The sequence below is a fragment of the Oryctolagus cuniculus genome, chromosome 21, assembly GCF_051225735.1.
Source record: "Oryctolagus cuniculus isolate XC-2025 breed Fujian yellow rabbit chromosome 21, ASM5122573v1, whole genome shotgun sequence".
In the NCBI taxonomy this organism is placed as follows: Eukaryota; Metazoa; Chordata; class Mammalia; order Lagomorpha; family Leporidae; genus Oryctolagus; species Oryctolagus cuniculus.
The window spans coordinates 17,018,087-17,039,004 of NC_142887.1; the positions used below are offsets into that span (position 1 = coordinate 17,018,087).

At 56.4% G+C, this 20,918-nt stretch overlaps 1 long non-coding RNA gene across 2 annotated transcripts; it reads left to right on the forward strand.

Annotated features, from left to right (window-relative positions):
• The first annotated feature begins 8,961 nt into the window (after positions 1–8,961).
• On the forward strand, positions 8,962–13,811 carry LOC149119836 (uncharacterized). Of its 2 annotated transcripts, none has more exons than XR_016227212.1 (2): positions 8,962–9,319; positions 13,488–13,811. It is a non-coding gene; the product is annotated as an uncharacterized LOC149119836 (long non-coding RNA). The 2 variants fall into 2 exon arrangements; XR_016227213.1 differs by lacking the exon at positions 13,488–13,811 and adding an exon at positions 13,045–13,275 and having other exon boundaries at positions 9,013–9,319.
• Positions 13,812–20,918: the final 7,107 nt, after the last annotated feature.

Sequence of the window (20,918 nt, forward strand, 5' to 3'; positions counted from 1 at the left end):
GGGCAGGGGGTGGGGACGAGCGCAACATTTTCAGTGGACACTGGGAGGCCCCGAGGCAGCCACCCTCTGCAGGGGGTTGAGTGGTGGTCCCCAAATTCATGACACCGCAATATCAGGGTGTGACCTTTTTGCAGATGCAACCAGGCCAGGGTCTCGAAATGCAGGCGTCGTGGATTTAGGACGGGCCCTGTCTCCAGTGATAGGTGTCCCTGTAGGCGGAGGAGACACAGAGGGAGAGGGAGGGCTGGTTTCGGGTGTGGATACGGACAACAGACGGTGGAGGGGAGGGCAGGCCCTGGGGGTCTCCGGCGCAGCAGGATGATGGTGGTCAACAACTTACTCCATGTTTCAGATTGATAGAAGAGAGAATCTGAGATGTTTCCAACACAAAGAAATTAAAGATGATTGAGGTGATGCGGATGCCAATTGCCCTGCTTTGGTTCCTACAGATTGTATACCCGTATGTGGGTCAAGATATTACACAGAGCTCCACGAATGTGTATGGTTATGGCGCGTCAATAACATTTATACGCTCTTAAAGGTATTCACAAGTTATTTATTTGAGAGGCAGAGAGGGAGAGAGCGAGCTCCCATTCACTCTGGAAATGTCTGGGAACGGAGAACTCAGGGCAGGGGGCCCCCATGCACGCAGACAGCAGGAACCCAACTGAGCCACCCCCCCACCGCTGCCTCCCAGGGTGCGTGTTGGTAGGAAGCTGCCTCCGAAGCTGCGGAGCCGCGACTGGAAACAGGCGCTCTGGTATGGGGTGCGTGCATCCCAAGTGGCATCTTAATGGACGTGCCAAATGCCTGCCCTGCCCATCTGTTCCTGTCACTGGAAGGAAGGAGGGACTCCGCCCAACTACGGTGCAGGGATACATGTGTGAAGCCGTCAGGAAGCTGTAGAACACGTGGAAGGAGCACGTGAGGGGTCAGGGCCCACAGGGTGCTGTGCAGGAAGAAGGGTGGGGTTGTCTGAGACTTGCCTGCATTTAGCACTGGGTAGCCCACGATCCGAGAAAACTGGGGTGACTTGTCATCCTGCATGGAGAAGTCGACTTCACCTAAGCTTTGAAGGAATCCTCCATCTATGTACCCGTCCACCTGTCCATCCACCCAGCCATCCAGCCAGCCATGCATCTGTCTGCCCACACATCCGTCCATCCATCATCCAGCCAGCCATCTGCCCCTCCGTCCATCCGTCTGTCCATCCATCCACCCGCCCCCCCCCCCCATTCCTTTCATTCATTCAATGATTCAATATTGAGTGCCCACCATAGACCAGCCTCTTTCAGGCATCAGCAACACCGGAGACCAAATGGATACAGTCCCACCGCATTCACATTCCTACCTGCATCCGTTCACTCGATTCATCCATTCCTGCAGTAAAGCATCCATCATGCATTTACCGTGTGCCAGACACTGTTAGGTGCAGCAAAGACAAATGACATCATTTCTGTCCTCAAGATGTTTACATCCAGTGGGGGAGGGAGAGACAAGGCAGCAGGCAATTTCCTTTAGGGCACAAAGCCTTGAGGAGGGAGAGAGGGAGGGGCTGCTCCAAGAAGCTTCTAGAAAGCTATAGTACTGAGCTGATTCCCAAGAGGGAACTGGCAGGAGGCAGAGAAACAGGGAAGGGTGTTAAGGCCGAAGGCAAAGTCGCCCCTAGAAGATGCCAGGGGTTGGCAGGGAGGATGGGAGGGAGCTGATGGGAGGGGCGGGGGTCTGGTTTGCAGTGGTGCCAAGGTGGGGGCTGGCAGGACTTGCAGAAGGGCCCTGGCTCACAGAGAGCCGTCCGAACCCTGTACCCTGCCGGAATGGGCAGTGGGGCAGCTGTCCTGGCTGGCAGTTAGGACTGAGGGCCTGCGGTGGCAAAGCACTGTGGGAGGGAGGACGGAGGCCCACGGTCAACTTCCGGACTGACCAATGCACGGGAGAAACCAGGAGAGGGCGTGTGAGCCAGGCTGCTCTGCTGTGCACAGACCGGACACCGCTCCGGGCTTGGGGACTGGCTCAGGTGATGGAACTTGGGGTCCTGGGCAAAGATGCACTTGCATGTCCTTGCCTGTGTTTTTCTTGTCCTTTGGGAAAATATCTATTAAGCATCTTGGAACTGCACTCCTTGGCTGGACCCTCAGTGTCCAAAGAGAATTAGGATGAACGCTCTGGCCTCAGGGGGGCTCATGCAGAGTGCTGGAGACAGACGCACACACACACACACACACGGGCACACACATGCACACTCAAAGCACACACGTGCATGCAGAATGTGACAACATCAAGTCCTGCCTCACGGATGACTGACTTGTACCAGACACCATGCCAAGCAGTTCACTGACATGAGCTCATTTATTAGGCACCTTCTATATGCCTGGCACTGACATGGACATTGAGGAATTCAGCAGAGAACACACAGCACACAGAACGTCAGTCCCTGCAGAGCCGCTGTCCCATTCTCCCTCACACCCCACGGCACGGAGTCCATTCGCCCTTCCTGCTCCCAGAACAGGATGCTGAGGCTCAGAGCGGGGCGTGACAGGTGCAGAGTCACATGACGGTGGGAAAGCTGGGCTCAAGACCCAGGCACACACAAATGCTCAAAGTAAGAGGTACGGAGGCCGGCACTGTGGCGTAGTGGATTAAAGCCCTGGTCTGAAGCGCCTGCATCCCATATGCACACCAGTTCTAGTCCCGGCTGCTCCTCTTCCAATCCAGCTCCCTGCCATGGCCTGGGAAAGCAGTGGAAGATGACCCAAGTCCTTGGGCTCCTGCACCCACATGGGAGACCCGGAGGAAGTTCCTGGCTCCTGGCTTCGGATGGGCGCAGCTCCAGTCATTGCGGCCATCTGGGGAGTGAACCAGCGGATGGAAGACCTCTCTCTCTGTCTCTACCTCTCTCTGTAACTCTGTATTTCAAATAAATAAAATAAATCCTTAAAAAAAAAAAGAGGTGCGAGGGGCGGGCATTTGGCGCTGTGCTTAAGGCCTACACCCCCTCTCAGAGGTCTGCTTCTGATTCCAGCTTCTTGCTAATGCACACCCTGGGTGACAGCAGCGATGGCTCGAGTACCTGGGTCCCTGCCACCCACCTGGGAGACCTGGATTGAAGTCCAGGCCCCTGGCTTTGGCCTTGTCCAGCCTGGGCTGCTGCGGCATGTGGGGAGTGGATCAGCCCATGGAAGATCTACCTATATCTTCAAATACAAGGAAAATAAATACAGAAGTTCTCAAAAGAGGTGGAAGAAATTAGCCCTGAAAGCGGCCAGGAAGGCGGGGGAGCTGGGAAGGGCATCATGGCTGGGCTCTGACGCCGGGCAGGATTTCACGCCACCCCACAGATGCTTTAGATGCTACAGGGCCGGACACCCCTGTAGGCTCCAGACGACAGAGACACAGGAAAGACACGCGGCCTCTGCTCTCGCGATGTGTATGAACTCCAGTGGAGGCGGACAGATGAGAGCTAAAGAAAACACTCATGGCGGTGTTCAGTGCTACAGCGAAAGCAACAGCAGACCTTGTGAGGGAGAGAGCCAGGGGCTCTCGGTCGGGAGAGGCCTTCCTGGGCTGGCCCTGTGATGGGGGGAGGGGAAGGCAGTGAAAGCCAGCGGGTCTCCAAGGCACAAGAGACAGGACCTGTCAGGTAGGACGGGGAGGTGACGCGGGCACAGGGCTGGGCACAGTCTGATGCGTGAGCAGACTCTCACTCCCGGCCACTGCCGAGGCCTCAAAACTGTTTGAGGTCACACAGTTTTGCTAGCATCGAGCTGGGGTCAGGACCCCAAGGCTCTTGCCTGCCCAAGAGGACTCGTCCGCGCAGTGGGCACTGCCCCCAGAGCTCGGGCGCCAGCCCGGGGCGCAGCTCCACAGCTGTCACATCTGCCCTTTCATTTCTGGGACTTTCAATTTCCTGATCTTGGAGAATTTCGCAGACAGGGTGTGCGCGGCTGACTGTGCTGACCGTCTGCGGAATAAGTGACCCCTTCCGGTCTGCCTCGCTCGTTGGGTATGCCCCACGCGGACAGCGAAGGTGGAATTCCCCGGGCCGGGGGTTGGCTTTGCCACGACCTGCAGGCTGCCTCCACTCCTGGGGGCTCCTGTCTCTCACATACACCACATGACTGACAGCGTTGATTTAATTCCTCTGCTTTGGAACTGCCTAAGCAAAGAAAAAAAAAAAAAGGCACAAGAAGTGCTTTGGTGATGTCACTGGGCTCCCCCGGGCTCAGCACCCTGGTTTTCCACTAGGGTCACCTCTCCTGTTCTGAGCTTTGGACAACACTAAATGCACACTCTTCAGCTCAGGGGGTGGGGTGATGTGACTCACAATTGGGCCAATCACAACACTGCATTCTCCTGGCCACGGGGATTGGCTCTGACCTGAGCATGCGGACCAATCAGAATCGAAGGGACATGGTGATGCTTAGAAGAGTCTTTGGAAAAGGCTGCTCCTCTGGGAGAGATTTCGTGGAGACTGAGCGTGGAAGCAGCCTGGAGAAGAGAGGCCTGGTTCTGCTGATCCTTGCGCCCCTAGATCCAGCCATGCCTGAAGCTCACCTGGTTTGGCTGATTTTATGCATGCACGCGGGCAGGCTGGGGGCGTCCTGGTGAGATATTGCTTCTGAGTGTGTGTGTGTGCGTGTGTGAGGGGTTTGTGGACGAGATCAGCACTCGGATCGGTGGGCTCAGTGAAGGAGCTGGCTCTTCCCCCTGGAAGTGGCCAGTGTCCAGGCTGCTGAGAGCCCGCATGGAGCAAAACGCAGAGGAAGGCTGCAGTCACTTCTTTGGCCTGCCTTGCTGTGGGAGCCGGGGCCTCGCACCGGTCTCCTGCCCTCAGGCTGGGGCTGACATCATCTCGGGCTCGGGAACTCGAACGGAAGCACAGCACCGGCTTTCCCAGGTCTCCAGCTTGCAGATGCCGAGCGTGGATTGCTCAGCCTCTGCCATCACGTGAGCCTGTGGGTGTGCACACACGTGTCCGAGTCTACATGGGGCCCAGCCTGTGCGTGTGTGTGCGCGCCTGTTGGTTCTGCCTCTGTGCAGAGCCCTAATAGATCCCATCTCTCCTCGACACTTTTCGCTGGGTGACTTCATTTTGCCCTAGCCTGCTGGAGTCGTTTGCCTACTTGGGATCTGCGGAGTACTGATGTACCCCCCGGTTTTTTAAGTTAGGCAGGGAGCGGAGGGTGTCGGGTGCAGCAGGGTTGAGCCGCCCCTTGGGACACCCACATCCCATAGGAAGTGGGCGGGTTCTGCAGATTTCAGCTTTCTGCTAATGGGGACCTGGGAGGCAGCAAGCGACAGTGCATGTAGCTGGGTTTCTGCGGTCCACATGGGAGGCCTGGACTGAGTTCCAGGCTCCAGACTTTGGCTGGTCTCAGCCCCAGCTGTTGTGGGTATTTGGGGAGAGAACCAGCAGATGACAGATCTCTCTCCCTCTGTCTCTCAAATAAATAAAATAGAATTTAAATTGAAAAGTAAGTGAGTGAGCGAGCAAGTGCTCCTATCTGCTGGTTCACTCCCCACGTGCCTGCCACAAACCCAGGCTGGGTCTCCCACATGGGTGGACAGAGTCTAGCCACTTGAGCCGGCACCTGCTGCCTCTCAGGCTCTGGACCAGTGGCAGGCTGGGACTGGAGCTGGGGCTGGGGCTGGGGCTTAGACACTCTGATATGGGATGCAGGCATCTTAACCAGTGTCTAAAACGCCTCCCCATTTAGACTGGGGGTCAGCATGCCATGGCTTATGGGCCAAATACAATCGACCACATATTTTTCCTTGGAGAACTTGATTGAAGTATAATTTGCATAATATTACATTCACTTATTTAAAGTGAATAATTTGATACATGTTAACACATATATACAGTCATGCAATTAGCAGCAAAATCAATTTTGGGAGCACTTCTACCGACCCCCCAAATTTCCCTCCTGCCCTTTTGGCTTTATCAGTAATTTTTTTTAAATTTCAGCTTTGTTGAGAGATGATTCCGTGTTTTAATGTATTCACAGATAGGTGTAGCCATCACCATGGTTGGCTTCAGAGTTGTGTGTGTGTGTGTGTGTGTGATCTATTTGAAACACAGAAGGACAGAGAGAAGGGGGGAGATAGAGGGGGGGAGAGAGAGGGAGAGAGAGAGAGATCTGCCATTGCCGGTTCACTCCCCGAATGCCTGCCCAGCCAGGACTATGCCAGGCTGAAGCCAGGAGCCTGGAACTCCATCTGGGTCTCCCATGTGGGTTGCGGGGGCCCAACCGCTTGGGCCACCACCTGCTGCCTGCGGGATGCATTAGCGGATGCTGGACTGGATGTGGAGGAGCCGCGACATGACCCGGCAGTCTGGTGTGGGATGCAGGCGTCCTTGGGGTGGCTCAGCCTCCATGCCACGGGGCTGCCCCCCAGAGTACTTCCATCAATCCAGAAAGATCCCTGCAGCTTTGAGCTCTCCTTCCCCCACTCCCCTTCTTTGGTCCCTCCCACGGCAGCCCCTGGAAACCAGTAACCTACCCCCTCTCTCTCTATGAAGCTGTCTGTTCGAGACCCTTAACACCAGCGGGCTCCAGGACTGGGGAACCCTGCTTCTGCCCAGGGCCACCTGGAGATCCATGACATCATTCACGGGCCATACAAAGTTCCCGACTTCCAAATCAGCCCGTGGTGGCCGTGGCAGGGGTCAGACCAAATGATTTCACCGGCCTTTCCCGGCCCACGGGCCTGACGCTCCCCAGCCACGATGGGTGGCCTTTCGTATTTGGCTTCTTTCCCTTGACTGCCCTTCAAGGCTCACGTGTGGTGCAGCCTGGAGCAGGCCTGCTGTCCTTTGCATGCTGAGTAATATTCCACTGGTGGACAGGCCACGTCGTGTTTCTCCACGCAGTGGTTGGTGGACACGGAGCCCTTTCCACCTCGGTGGCTATCTGAATGGTGCTGGCATGAGCAGCCGTGCCCAACCTTTCTGTGTCTTATGTTTATCTGCCCGGGGGCGGGGAGGGGAGGCGGTGCTTGCTTGTTTTTTTTTTTTTTTTTTTTTTTTATGACAGGCAGAGTGGATGGTGAGAGAGAGAGACAGAGAGAAAGGTCTTCCTTTGCCGTTGGTTCACCCTCCAATGGCTGCCACGGCTGGCGCACTGTGGCCAGCACACCACGCTGATCCAAAGCCAGGAGCCAGGTACTTCTCCTGGTCTCCCATGTGGGTGCAGGGCCCAAGCACTTGGGCCATCCTCCACTGCACTCCCTGGCCACAGCAGAGAGCTGGCCTGGAAGAGGGGCAACGGGGACAGAATCCGGCGCCCCGACCGGGACTAGAACCCGGTGTGCCAGTGCTGCTAGGTGGAGAATTAGCCTATTGAGCCGCGGCGCCGGCCAGTGGTGCTGCGTTTAACCATCTGAGGACCTGGCGGCTGCTTTCTCTAGTCAGTTACATCATTGCGTCCTCGCAGGTGGCTTCCGGCGTCTCCACATCCTCACCCACGCTTGTCACTGGGGCTTTTGTAGATGCAGCCGTCCTAGCAGGGCCAAGTTGCCGCCCCCCGTTTTTAAGTAGCACTTCATCCGAACGCTCGGGCCCACGTGTCTGCCACGTCCGGGCTGTGAAGAGCACAGCGGGTAAGCGCGATACAGACGACTTCGCCACAGAGCCTAACGTATGTTCTGTCTCACCACTGGCAGGAACGGCGTACGGAGCCGTGCCACTCAGATCTCTTTATTTCTCTTAAGAGAATGTCGAGATTCTATCTCGGGGCTCGTGTTAAGCCAACACCGGCGATGCCGGCATCCCGTATGAGCGCCGGTTGGATTCCTGGCTGCTCTACTTCCAATCCTGCTGAAGTGTCCAGAAGATGACCCAAGCCCTTGGGCCCCTGCCACCCCTGTGGGAGACCCGGATGGCACTCCCGACTCCTGGCTTTGGCCTGGCCCAGCCCTGGTGGTTGTAGTCATCTGGGGGCGTGAACCAGCAGGCGGAAGAGCCCTCTCTGTCTCTCCACCTCTTTCTCTGTGTCTCTGCCTTGCAAAAAAAAAAATCTTTTAAATCTAAAACAACGCTACCTCCCAGACAGGTGCCGATCGGTTGCTGATCTTCAGCGCTGTCCTCCCTCTGTTCCCATCCTCGCTTCCCTCCGCCCAGCGAGCCCACTCTGCCACTTCACACGCTCACCTGGGCTTCCTCCTGTACTTGCTGGATCTCGCACGTTCCAAGGGAGCATGGCTGATGTCTGTGCTTTTTCAACACTCTACGAACCCAGCTCGGTCGGTGCCTAACACACAGTAGGTGCTCAGTGCATCCCCAGGGGCATGAATGAGCAGCCTGTTGGGAGCAGGAGGGGGGGCCTGGGGGAGCAGCCATGCCCGGGCTCCTCCTGCAGGGGGGCTGATGTCAGCCTGGCTGTTCCTGGCCCAAACCCTGTCCAGAGGCCACAGGGCTACAGGGAGGAACAAGTACAATGGTTTCCGCAGCTTTCCAGACTCCTGAACAAGCGGCCTTCCCAGGAAAACACATCACACAGAGCTTTTTCCCCTGCCCCTCAGCCAGCCAGCGTCCCAAGGAACAGCCTTTGTTTATGACAACAAAGCAGGGCCCATGGCAACGCTGTGTGATGTCATGGGAGTGTGAGGTCATAAATCCTTCCGGAGGAAGAATGTGGAGAGGGGACACCGTGGGTCCCGAGCCTCCCCTGGCCCAATGGGGCTGGGGCTGGGGCTGGGGTTCAATCCGTTTTTCTAAGACCAGGTGGTTCATCTCTTTTTTTTTTCTTTTAAAATTTTCCTTTTTTTTTTTAACCCATGCCAAAAAAAAAATTAAATAAATAAATAAAAGTTTAGTTTTTCAAGACTCTGAGTGGAAAGATTTGTCCCAGGAGTTTCCTGTTGGCGACCGTCCAGGGAGCGGGAATGCCAGCAGTAACGTGAACAATGCGCACTCGTCCCAGACCCGCCCGTGGGAAAACAGCCCCCGCTCCCAGCTTCGGGGCTCGAGCCCAGCGAAGCCAGGCCCGCACCACCCAGCTCCCGGTCTCTGTTTTTCTGTCTCTGATTTCCCACCCCTTTCGCTCTGCCTCCTTCCATCCCAATCCTCTGTGCTTTTCCTTCCTCGTAGGTCTTTCTCCAGCAGAGTGCGTCTCTCCAAGGCTCTGACTGAAGTCCTCCTGGTGTTGGACTCGCCGCGTCTCTCTTTCTCCCTCTTTCTCCCCTCTGTGTGCACCCAGGGCGTCATGATGTTGCAGGCTGAGTGGCCAAAAAGACTCCGAATCCCCAGGCTGGGAGCTGACGCAGGACAGGAGCTGCATCTGGAACTCAGCAGCGAGAGTCGGCCACCGTGCCACTGGTGGGTGACATGCACCTGGCCCTGCCAGCCACCCCACCCCCACGGGGGTTTCGCGGAGCCGCGGGTGGGAGAGGAGGCTGGGAGGCTGGTCCAGGCTTGGTCACCGCAGGGCCCTTGTCCTGCCCAGAGCGCCTTGCGAGCATCCGTTGCCCGTTTTGTGGCAGTCTCCGTGTTTCCTTGAAGCCGGAAGTTGTCAACCTCACGCCTCTCGAGGGTTGGGGCTGGGCAGGGCTGGCCTGTGTGCTTTGGGACGTTGAGCAGTGGCCCTGTCACCTATGCATCAGAGACAGCAGTCTGCAGGCTAGGGACCCAACCGCGGGCTTTGTGCATACACCAGCTCATTGCTCAGGGCCCGCCCATGTCGCGGGGCTGATGTGAGGTTGATCTTGACCCTGGGTAGCCTTACTGTCACTACGTCCGGTGCCCGTGGCGCCTGTGTCCCTGAGCCAGACCCTTTCACACCTCTGCACTGTGCACTTGTCCCTTCCTCTGCCTGGCCCCCAGCCCCCTTTCTCCACCCTGCTCCCTGCTTCTCCTCCTCCAGGGCCTGGTTCTGACCTAACCGCCTCTCCAAAGACTTCTCCGGGGCTCCTGGCAAGCACAGGGGCTCCGTTTCTCCTCGGCAGCTCCTGCCTGGCTGGGAGCTGGGCGGTGGGGCAGAGGCGCTGGGTCCCAGCAGTATTGGTTCCCACGAGAGCAAGGCAGAATACTGTGGGGGAGAAGCCCAGCTCAATGGGGACAGGAAGAAGCCGTGGAGGCTGGCCGTGGACAGCTGCCAGCCCCCTCTCCCTCATCTTGTCCACGCTGTCCAGCCCCAGCTTCCCATCTGGGAGAAGCACAGGGGAGCCCAACTTTCCCCAGGGCTCCGGAGGCGGGGCCCTCCAGCCCTGTCCTTGCCACGGTGAGCCCCGGCAGGGACAGCTCGGGGAGGCCGGCAGACCCCGCGGCCGTGGGGGAACTGCACCTTCTAGAATGCGGGACCCTGGCGCAGATGGGAGCGCAAGTGTGCATGTCGACGCTGCGTGAGAACCACCCGATCGCGTCCGCCAGGGTGCTGGAGGCCCACGCCCACGCGCTCGCGTGCACCCACCCCTTAGCTCGGCTCGGCCTCGGGATGCTGGGATCCTGAATGGGGCACAAACGTGGTGCGTGGTGCTGCGAGGCAGGCCGTGCTGGGACACGCGGAGAGCTCCCTGTGGGACTGTCCACGCGGCCTGCAGGCCCTCCCAGGACAGACATCCCCCCGAAACTGGGGCGTCCGAAGCCCCCCGCCGCCTAGTCACTTTCATTCTCTTCCCACCCTCATTTCCAGATGGTGCCCGAGATAGAATCGCCATATAACCCCCCTCCAAGGCTGCGAGCCATGGAATAAATTTCGAGCCATGCTATAAACTGTGCTTTTTGGATGTCATTGAGCACTCCCGTGCCAATGACATCACTGTTTCCATGGCAACTAATATAATTAACATGAGTGAAAGTGCAAGGAGAAAGAGGGAAAACAGCAAGTTCAACCCCAAACAGAGAACATGACTCGGAGGGGGGAGCGCAGGGGCCGAGGGACCTGGAAGGTTTTACGGCCACTTGTTAGAGTCCCCCCTCCTCCCCGGAGCGCACACTTGGCCCTGGGGGTACGGAGCCCATGTGCCAACCGCATCTCTTGCAAAATACAGAAAGGGCTTTGTCGCCTTCACAGTTTATGGAGTTGAGACGGGGAGCCTGCTCCAGGTGAGGCGGGGGCACGTCCACCTCCCTCCCTAAGCCAGGGTCTGCTCTAGCCAGCACCGGAGGGACGTGAGCCAAGCCCAGTTTGGCCCTCTTGGGTATCCACAGCTCCCGAAAGGCAGTGTGGACACGTGGAGACACAGCCAAGGATGAAGTCACAGTGGGCACAGCGCTGACACCTCGTCCTCGGGTTGGGCATTCCGGAGCTTAAGAGTCTCCTGGGCATTTTAAAAAACATTTGAAATGCTTTCGTATTTGTGTTCATCTACATGGAAGACGGAGCAATAGAGAGACAGAGTGAGAGAGCGCTTCCGTCTGCTGCTCCACTCTCCAGGCAGGGCGGGGCCAGGCTGAGCCAGGAGCAGGGAACTCAATCCAGGTCTCCCATGAGGGTGCGGGGGGCACCAAGGGACTTGGGCCATCATCGGCTGCCTGCCCGGGCGTGCATGAGCAGGAAGCCAGATCGGAAACAGAGAAGCCAGGACTCAGACAAGAGCTCTGATGTGGAACGCAGGCCTCCCAGGGGGCTTAACTCTCTGCCCCACAACACCTGCCCCTCTCAAGGGCGTTATCTTAATGAAGCATACTTTACTCCCATTCCACAGATGAGCACACTGAGGCTCAGAGAGGAAAGACAGCTTGCCCGGAGCTTCCAACCCTCCTGCTATGGAGGCATGGGGTTCTGTAGACACACTCGGGCGCCACGCAGGGTGTGGACGCCAGGATCAGTGTGGGCAGTCCTGCTGCATCGTTTGTGGCTGCCCGAGCAAAATGAAAACGCAGGGCCCTGCTCGAAAAGGAGGAACAGGGCCGGGACGATTCCTAGAACAGAAAAGTTGCTCCTCTCTTGCCTGCTGCAGTATATCTGATCACTGTTTATTGCGAGCTCTCTCAGGCATGAAGATGTTTTGAGAGTGAGCGGAGACCCCCCACGCCCAGCTGTGCCCATGACCTGGCACACTCAGATGTGTGACCAACCAGCTTCTGGGTTCCTGCCGGCCACTGGACCCACGAGCTATGGCCTGGGGAGGAGTGGGGAAAATTGAGCCCGACCTCGCTTCTTGTTGTGAACCTGCTGCTCCAACCCTCGAATATCGCAGTCTGCGTGGATTATAGGGCTCACCTGCTCTGCCTTGTCCGCTGACTGTCCCACGGAGCTGCCAGCCTCACGCACCGCTGGTGGCCACTGCTGTGTCTTTACCTGAGATGCCACAGGACACTCTCAGCCAACTCCAGCTCCCTCTGTGCTGCCTTGGGGACAGAGGGTGACAACAGTCAGGGGAGGGCACGGACACCGAGAAGCCGTCCAGAGGAGGCCAGGTCGCGCAGGGCTGAAGCTTCAAGCCTGCTCCACGTGCTGCATTGTCCCATCAACTTGCACTTGCCAAGCAGATTCCAAGATAAAATTACTAAGGATTTCAAGACCATGTCAGTGCAGCAGGAAAAACCATGCAGCCTGCCCTGGTTGTGGGGTCCTGTGAGCTGCCATTCTAGGTCAGATTACATATGGTGGAAACAAAGAAAGTTCCTCTAGCTAAAAAAATAAATAAAGCATGTTAACTCTAAGTGATCTAAAGGTAGACCCCAGAGCAGGAAAGGAACTTGACCGTGGAGAAAGCCGACAGCCAGGCTTGAGCATCACGGGTGGTAAGGTCGTGTTGAGCTTGATGTGATGTGGGGAGAATGTCCTTCCTTCACCCCAACACACAGAACCCAGGTCAATCACCAGGAAGTTATCAGACAGGTTCCAGCTGAGTAACTGTCCACCAAATACCTGACCAATACTCAAAGCCGTCAGGGCCACCAAAATCGAGAATTTGAAGGATTGTCACAGCCCAGGCTGAGCAGACAGAAGGACTCAAAGTGACAAGGTCTCCCAGATTTAAAAAAAAAAAAAGACTTCAGAGGAGGGGCTGGTACAGTGGCACAGTGGGTAGAGCCGCTGCCTGGAGTGCTGCATCCCATATGGGCGCTGGTTCAAGTCCTGGCTGATCCACTTCCAGGTCTCTGCTATGGCCAGGGAAAGCGGTAGAAGTTGGCCCAAGTCTTTGGGCCCCTGCATCTGCATGGGAGACCCAGAGGAAGCTCCTGGCTCCTGGCTTCGGATCGGCGCAGCTCCAGCCGTTGTGGCCACTTGGGGAGTGAACCACTGGATGGAAGACCTCTCTCTCTGCCTCTCCTTCTGCCTCTCTGTAACTCTTTCAAATAAATACATAAATCTTTTAAAAAAGAAAGGCCTTAGGGGAAAGCTACCATAACATGAATAATAAGGCATGGGCTTAGTTAACCGGAAGGTATCGATACAGGTTCTTTTGTTGTGACAAATATATCATTACCAATGTAAGATGTTAATTATAGGAAAAATTGGGCATGGGGTACATGGGAACTCTCTGTACTTACGGTCATAATTTTTCTGTAAATCTAAAAATGCTTTTTTTTTTGACAGGCAGAGTGAGCAGTGAAAGAGAGAGAGAGACAGAGAGAAAGGTCTTCCTTTACCGTTGGTTCACCCTCCAATGGCCTCTGCGGCCGGCGTGCTGAAGCCAAGATCCAGGTGCTTCTCCTGGTCTCCCATGCGGGTGCAGGGCCCAAGGATTTGGGTCATCCTCCACTGCACTCCCGGGCCACAGCAGAGAGCTGGACTGGAAGAGGAGCAACCAGGACAGAATCCGGCGCCCCGACCGAGACTATAACCCAGGGTGCCGGCGCCGCAGGCAGAGGATTAGCCTATTGAGCCATGGTGCCAGCCTAAAAATGCTTTTTAAATTAACTTATTTTTATTACTTAACTTTACTGATTTGAAAGGCAGACTACAAAGAGGGAGGGAGGGAGAAAGGGAAGGAGGGAGAGAGAGGAGGACAGAGAGAGAGAGAGGGAGAGAGAGAGAGAGAGAGAGAGAGAGAGGAATCTTCTAACTGCTAGTTCATTCCCCAAATGACCCCAACAGCTAGGGCTGGGCCAGGTTGAAGCCTGGAGCCCAGAACTCTCTCCACATCTCTAATGGGGGTAACAGGGACCCCAGTACTTGAGCCATCATCTACTGCAGTGCAGGGGGCATGTTAGCGGGAGCTGGGGTGGAAGTGGAGGAGCCAGCACTTGAATCAGGCAGTGCAATATGGGACATGGGCATCCCCAGCAGTGACCTAACACAACACCAAACGCCTGCCCCTTACAAAACGAAGTCTGCTCAAAACCGAGCAGGTGCCCCTCAACCCCCTCGTGGCCTCGTCCGAGGCCTTCCTGGCATCATTGAAATGAAGGCTGCAGGGCCGGAGGCGGCCAGGCCCATGGTGCTGCACCCAGGGCTGGGGACCCATCCACCCACACAAAGGGGCCGGACCCCTTCCCGTCCACACTGGGAGCTGAACAAACTCAGACGCTCACATCTCATATCCGAGGGCCTGAGTTCAAGCCTGGTTCTGGCTCCTGCTCCAGCTTCCCTATGCAAACCGGGGAGGTAGCAGGTGGCAGCTCAAGCGAGTGGGTTCCTTCCCCCCACATGCGACATCTGGGTCCTGGCTCACCCTCTGGCAGCCTCGGCTGCCGCGGGCATTGAAGGAGTGAACCAGTAGATAGGAGCTCTCTGTCTCTCTCTCTCTCTCTCTCTCTCTCTTCCTCTCCAATAAGTAAAGTTTTAAAAGAAAGGATACTACATTAATTCTAAATATCTACGAAATTGATGTGCTATCTAAGGGCCTGCTTTGGGTGTTTTTTTTCCCATAATGCACATTTTCCATGAACTGCTATCTGCACCCAGCCCTGGCTGGATGTATGCCATGACCCCGTTGGGCAGTGGCCATGCTCAAGTTGATGGTGCCAAAGTGGTCACTGGGTTGTGTCATTGGACTTCTGACAAGATGGCTGCAGTTTCGGATCGCAGCTTCTCCAAGGTGCAGAGAGATTCAAAGAGAAACGGGAGCAAATCCAGACGGAGGGGCCATGGCGTTCGGAGCAATGCTGCCACTGGCTTTCTCCAGAGTTCCTCCGAGGGGCGGCGCTCGGCCCTCTGCTCCCGGAAGCCCCTCCATGAAGCTAAACTGCAAGGGGTGCTCTCTTCCTTGAACCTGCGCCCTTCTGATGCACTCCAAACCCGTGCTCATGGGTTCCTCTCTGCCTAGGAGACTTTGTCAAGGTCGGTGGAGCCAGTCCAGAGAAGACGGACACTCTCCCTGTGCCCACAGCTGGTGGCTGAGTTCATCAACTCTGCCGAGCCTCCGAGTCCTTGGCTGTGAACTTCGGTCCACAATGTCTCCCACCCGCAAGGCTGGCTGTGGCAAGGACTGAACCAGGTGGTGGTGTGTGTGAGTGGGGGAAGTGAGGACCAGCAGCCCAGCTCAAGGCAAGCGCCCAGGCTTGTTGGTTGCTGTTTCCCCAGCCCCGGTTGTCCCAGGATTGGACATTGGTAAGATCCCCAACTGTTCACCCAGACGCCAGCATGCACCTGTTCCGGGTGAGGAAGCTGGCCCGAGGCCACGCTGGCCACGCCGAGCAGGTGCGCATGCCCAATTCAGCACCTCTTTCCGGTCTGCCTACGCCGTGCCAAGCAAAGTAGACTCTGTCGCTACCTCGGAGGAGCCTCCAAGGTCAGCAGCGATATCCACTCCAAGACCCAGCCACGCACCTCTGGGGTCAAGAGCCCAGTGTAGGATGTGGAACCCTTGCCCAGCAACTGGGCCTGAGCTAGGATGGCCCTGGGGTTGTCCTGCACAGCTCCAGCAGTGGGGTGTCCCACTGACCCCCATTGGCTGGCAGCTCCCCCACCCCTTTTTAGAAAAGATTTATTTATTTATTTGAAAGTCAGAGTTACACAGAGAGAGGAGAGGCAGAGAGAAAGAGAGAGGTCTTCCATCCACTGGTTCACTCCCCAGTTGGCCGCAATGGCCAGAGCTACGCCGATCCAAAGCCAGGAGCCAGGAGCTTCTTCCAGGTCTCCCACGCAGGTGCAGGGGCCCAAGGACTTGGGCCATTCTCTACTGCTTTCCCCGGCCATTGCAGAGAACTGGATCAGCAGTGGATCAGCCAGGACTTGAACTGGTGCCCATATGGGATGCCAGCACTGTAGGCAGTGGCTTTACCTGGTATGCCACAGCACTGGCCTCTCCCGTTTTAACACTGAAAGTCCAAAGTCCCACCTCTAAGTCCTGGGCAAGCCAGGGCATCTGGTCTCCCTCCAGGCAGGCAGGATATGATAGTTGCCATAATCTGGTTAACACTGGCACTTACTAAGTGCTTGCTGTGTGCTTGGCATACATTTGGTCATCTAGTCCACCTAGGCGGTAAGGTAGGGGCTATGATTATGCCCATTTCACAGATGAGGAGACTGAAAGCATAAATGACTTAGTCAAGGTCATCTAGGGGGCGAGTGGAGGCTGCAGTCAGCTGTGTCCCTTCCTGCTTCTCACAGCAGCTCTGAGAACAGAGCGCGTTTGAATTCAGATTTATGTCCCTACAGCAACCGAACTCTCAACCACAAACCTCTAGCTGCCCGGATTAGTGGGCAAGGAGGTGGCCGTCATCTCTCTGGCGTCTTCTACGCCCTTGGAACGGTGGGCGGGACATTTACTGAATCACATCCTGGAGTTTCCCAGCCAAGGCAATGACTTTCCTTTGCATGCACGGTACAAGGTCTGCTGTTTGGGGCATTCTGTGCCAGGTGTGCAAACACTACCGGCTGTAAATATTAATGCCGAGACTCACGCCGGGGCCTGTTATCGGCAGGGCTGGGCTTCGGTTCACTCAGGTGGCCTTGGACAGGCTGCCTCTCAAGGATGCCAAAGGCACCACCTGCCCCGCAGCCCCGCCCACTGGCCTTCCCAGCCTGAACCGTGGAGTCCACGGCGGCGTGTGGCTGTCTCCTGCAGCCTGCTGCAGAAACGCTTCCCAGGAAGGCATCGGCACCAGCCCAGCAGGAGGCAGAGGACATCCTTGTAAAAGCAATCCCGCCCACCCTCCAGGTTTGGAACCCTGAAGCTGCCGAGTGCTGCCCTGGGCCTCTAGCTCTGTCCTCTGCTCCCCCGTACAGCTTTCGTTTGTTTTTGTTTTTGTTTTTGTTTTGACAGGCAGAGTTAGACAGAGAGACAGAGACAGAGAGAAAGGTCTTCCTTCCATTGGTTCACCCCCCAAATGGCCGAAACGGCCGGCGCTGCGCTGATCCGAAGTCAGGAGCCAGGTGTTTCCTCCTGGTCTCTCATGCAGGTGCAGGGCCCAAGCACTTGGGCCATCCTCCACTGCCTTCCCCGGGCCACAGCAGAGAGCTGGACTGGAAGAGGAGCAACTGGGACAGAACCGGCGCCCCGACCAGGTCTAGAACCCTGGTGCCAGGACCGCAGGCAGAGGATTAGCCTAGTGAGCCGCGGCGCTGGCCCCCTGTACAGCTTTCTACAAGCGGGGCACTGTGCTGACCCCCGGGCGCCTTACCTTATTGTCCCGATGACACTCTGTGGGAGGTCTTGCAATCACCTCTCTTTCCAGATGCTGGCGTGGGGGTGAGTGTACGTTGCATGTGGAATGGATGTGATAGGGGTGCAGAGAGAGGATTATAATGGGTGTGAATAGTGTTCCCTCTCTCCCCAAATTTATGTCCACTCAAAACCTCAAAATGTGACCTCATTTGGAATAGGGTCTTTGCCAATGCCATCTGTTGAGGATTTCACGATGAAATCATTCTGGATCTCGGGGTAGGGCAAATCGAATGACTGGAGCTTGGTGGGCAGGGAGGGCTGTGCAGACTGAACGGCTGGTGTCATTAAAGAGGAGAGGACACAGGGCCAGGAGGGAGGAAGGAGGCAGGACCACAGGGACAGAGAGGGGAGCGAGGTGACTGCAGGCCAAGGACAGCTGCTGGGGGCCAGGAGAAAGGCACGGAACAGCTTCTTCGGCAGCGACTGCAGAAGGAACCAACCCTGCCCAGACCTTGACCTTGACTTCTGGCCTCCACGACTGTAGAGAAGCAACTTGGGCTTTCCTAAGCCACCCATGGCATGGCCATTTGTGACAGCAGCCCTAGGAGAGTCACTTGTGTGTTGGACACAGGGAGAAGCAGCAGCAGGGCTGGCTCTCTAGCTAGCAGCTAAGTCAGCCGTGTCCCCTGCAGCCGTGTGTTCGATTCCTGGTTTCTCTCCTGACTCCCACTTGGTGTCAACGAAGACCCCGGGGAGGCAGCAGCAGGCTCCCATCATAGGTCCCTGTCATACACGTTGGGGGACCTGGACTAGGTTCTCGGGTTCTGGCTTTGGGTCCAGCCACTGTAGGCATTCGGAGAGTGAACCAGCAGATGGGAGTGGTCTCTCTCTCTCTTGCTCTCACTCTCACTGACACCCCTCCCCTCCCCCATATATAAATGAGAAGAGAAGGGGGGCAGCGCCCTGAGTGCCAGGGAGACCTGCTGTGGTGGGGAGCTGGATTGCGTGCTCAGGACTTTGTGCGTTCGAGGGAATGGGAACTGTCCACCCTACTGGGTGCTAGGGCCTGGTAGACAGCTGCTGCAATGAATGGGTATGTGCAGAGAGCAGGGATGGACCCAGGGCAAACAGGGAAGTCAAAGACAGTGTAAGGGTCTGGGTCAGTGTTTGGAGACCAGGAGAAAAGCGGGGGCGGTCCCATCAGACAGGGAGAGGCTGGCTTGGAAGCTGGGATCAGAATCACATGCTTTAGAAGCTGAACCTGCCTCTTTAAATGTTTTAAAGATTATTTGAAGGAAGAGACAGAGAGGGATGGAGGGAGGCAGGGGGAGGAAGAGGGAGAGGGAGAGGGAGAAGGAGAGGGAGGGAGGGAGAGAGAGAGAGAGAGAGATATCTTCCATCTACTGGTTCACTCCCGAAACCAGGGCCAGGCTGGAGCCAGGAGCCAGAACCCGCTCCAGGTCTCTCAGTTGGCAGGGATCCAAGTACTTGAGCCATCACCTGCTGCCTCCCAGGGTGCACATTAGCAGGAAGCTGGGTCAGAGGTGCAGCCAGAACTGGACCCCACCAGCACTCTGATATGGGGTATAGGTGTCCTGGGGCACCCTAACTGCAGGACCAACACCCACCCCTCAGGCCTGTCCCTTCCTGCCGTCCAGAGAAGTGCAGCCGACTCCCAGTGGTAATTCTAAGCGCCAGTCTGTTCCAGTCAGATTCCCATACCCTCATCCACACAGCTCGCACAGCAAAAAATAAAGACGTCCTAAATGGTCCTTGTGACTTGGAAGGGCCAGGGAGCATATTTTGTTGTTGTTTAAAAAAAAAAAAATACTCTCGTCTGTCTCAGCACAGACAGTAGCTATTTTTCAGATAGGCTGTTTTTTTTTTTTTAATCAAAAGTAAATTAAAGAACAGGGAATGATGTCCATTTCTTATGGGGAGAGCGGGAGCTGTACTCCTTGCCTATCTTAAAATAGCCCCTTGCTCTCCGCATTTGCATTGCTCTCAGGCCCAGCTGCTCTGGGGACAGCGGCCCAGCCCTGCCTGGAGGAGGGAGCGAGGGGCCGAGGTTTTAGATTTACTGCATTAATGCTTCTTTGGTTTCTGTGGAGTGGCCACTGGAGAGAGGCTTGGCTGCAGATGCAGTGGGAGAAGCATGCGGGAACGCGGCACTGATCACTAAATATAACTCACATCTGAGATGCCTGTCGCCACACCCGGAGCGCTTTCCAAATACATTATCTCACGAAATCCTTGCAAAAGCCAAGAGAGGCAGGGTCCCCTGTCCCCACTCTTACGGGGGAAGGAAGACCCAGGTCCCAGTCTCCTGATGGCACATGGCATGTCCTTTCACTGTAGTGTGGTCTTCTAAACAATGCCCAAGTATCTGTGGCTCAACACAACATTTATTTCTCACTGGGCAGAATCTACAATGGGTAGCCCTGCTTGTCAGGCACCTGCTGCACAATCTTTTAAGGACCCCAGCCCCTTTCAGCTTAGGGCTCTGCTCACCCCTCAGCCTCCACATCCTCTGCACTTAGCCTGCATCCCTGCCTGGAAACGCCCCCTCCACTCCTCTGTGCAAATTCACGCGGTCACATGGTTGCACCCACTTGCAAAGGCAGCTGGGAAATGTAGTCTGGCTCTGTTGCAGAAGGCAATGGGATGAGTGTGGCGAAGAGCTGTCCTGCCTGTTTCATGGCATCCTGCACTCTGACCCCCACGCTCCAAGCAGGCAGCTCTGGTTCTTGCTTATGGAAATGCTTATGGAAAATAGAACTAAAATCTAAGATGGGGGCCAGTGCTGTGGCAAAGCAGGTTAAGCCTCCAGCTGCAGCGCCTGCATCCCAAATGGGCACTGATTTGGGTCCCGGCTGCTCCACTTCCGATCCACCTCCCTGCTGATGGCCTGAGAGAGCAGCGGAAGATGGCCCAGGCGCTTGGGCCCCTGCACCTACATAGGAGAACTGGAAGACGCTCCTGGCTCCTGGCTTCTGGCTCCTGGCTCCTGGCTTCTGATCAGCCCAGCTGTAGCTGTTGCGGCCATTTGGGGAATGAACCAGCAGATGGAGGACCTCTCTCTGTCTCTCTCTTTCTCTGTAACTCTGTCTCTCAAATAAGTAAATAAATCTTTTTTTTTTTTTTGACAGGCAGAGTGGACAGTGAGAGAGAGAGACAGAGAGAAAGGTCTTCCTTTGCCGTTGGTTCACCCTCCAATGGCCACCGTGGCCGGCGCGCTGCGGCTGGCACACCGCGCTGATCCGATGGCAGGAGCCAGGAGCCAGGTGCTTCTCCTGGTTTCCCATGGGGTGCAGGGCCCAAGCACTTGGGCCATCCTCCACTGCACTCCCTGGCCACAGCAGAGAGCTGGACTGGAAGAGGGGCAACCGGGACAGAATCCGGCGCCCTGACCAGGACTAGAACCCTGTGTGCAGGCGCTGCAAGGTAGAGGATTAGCCTAGTGAGCCGCGGCGCCG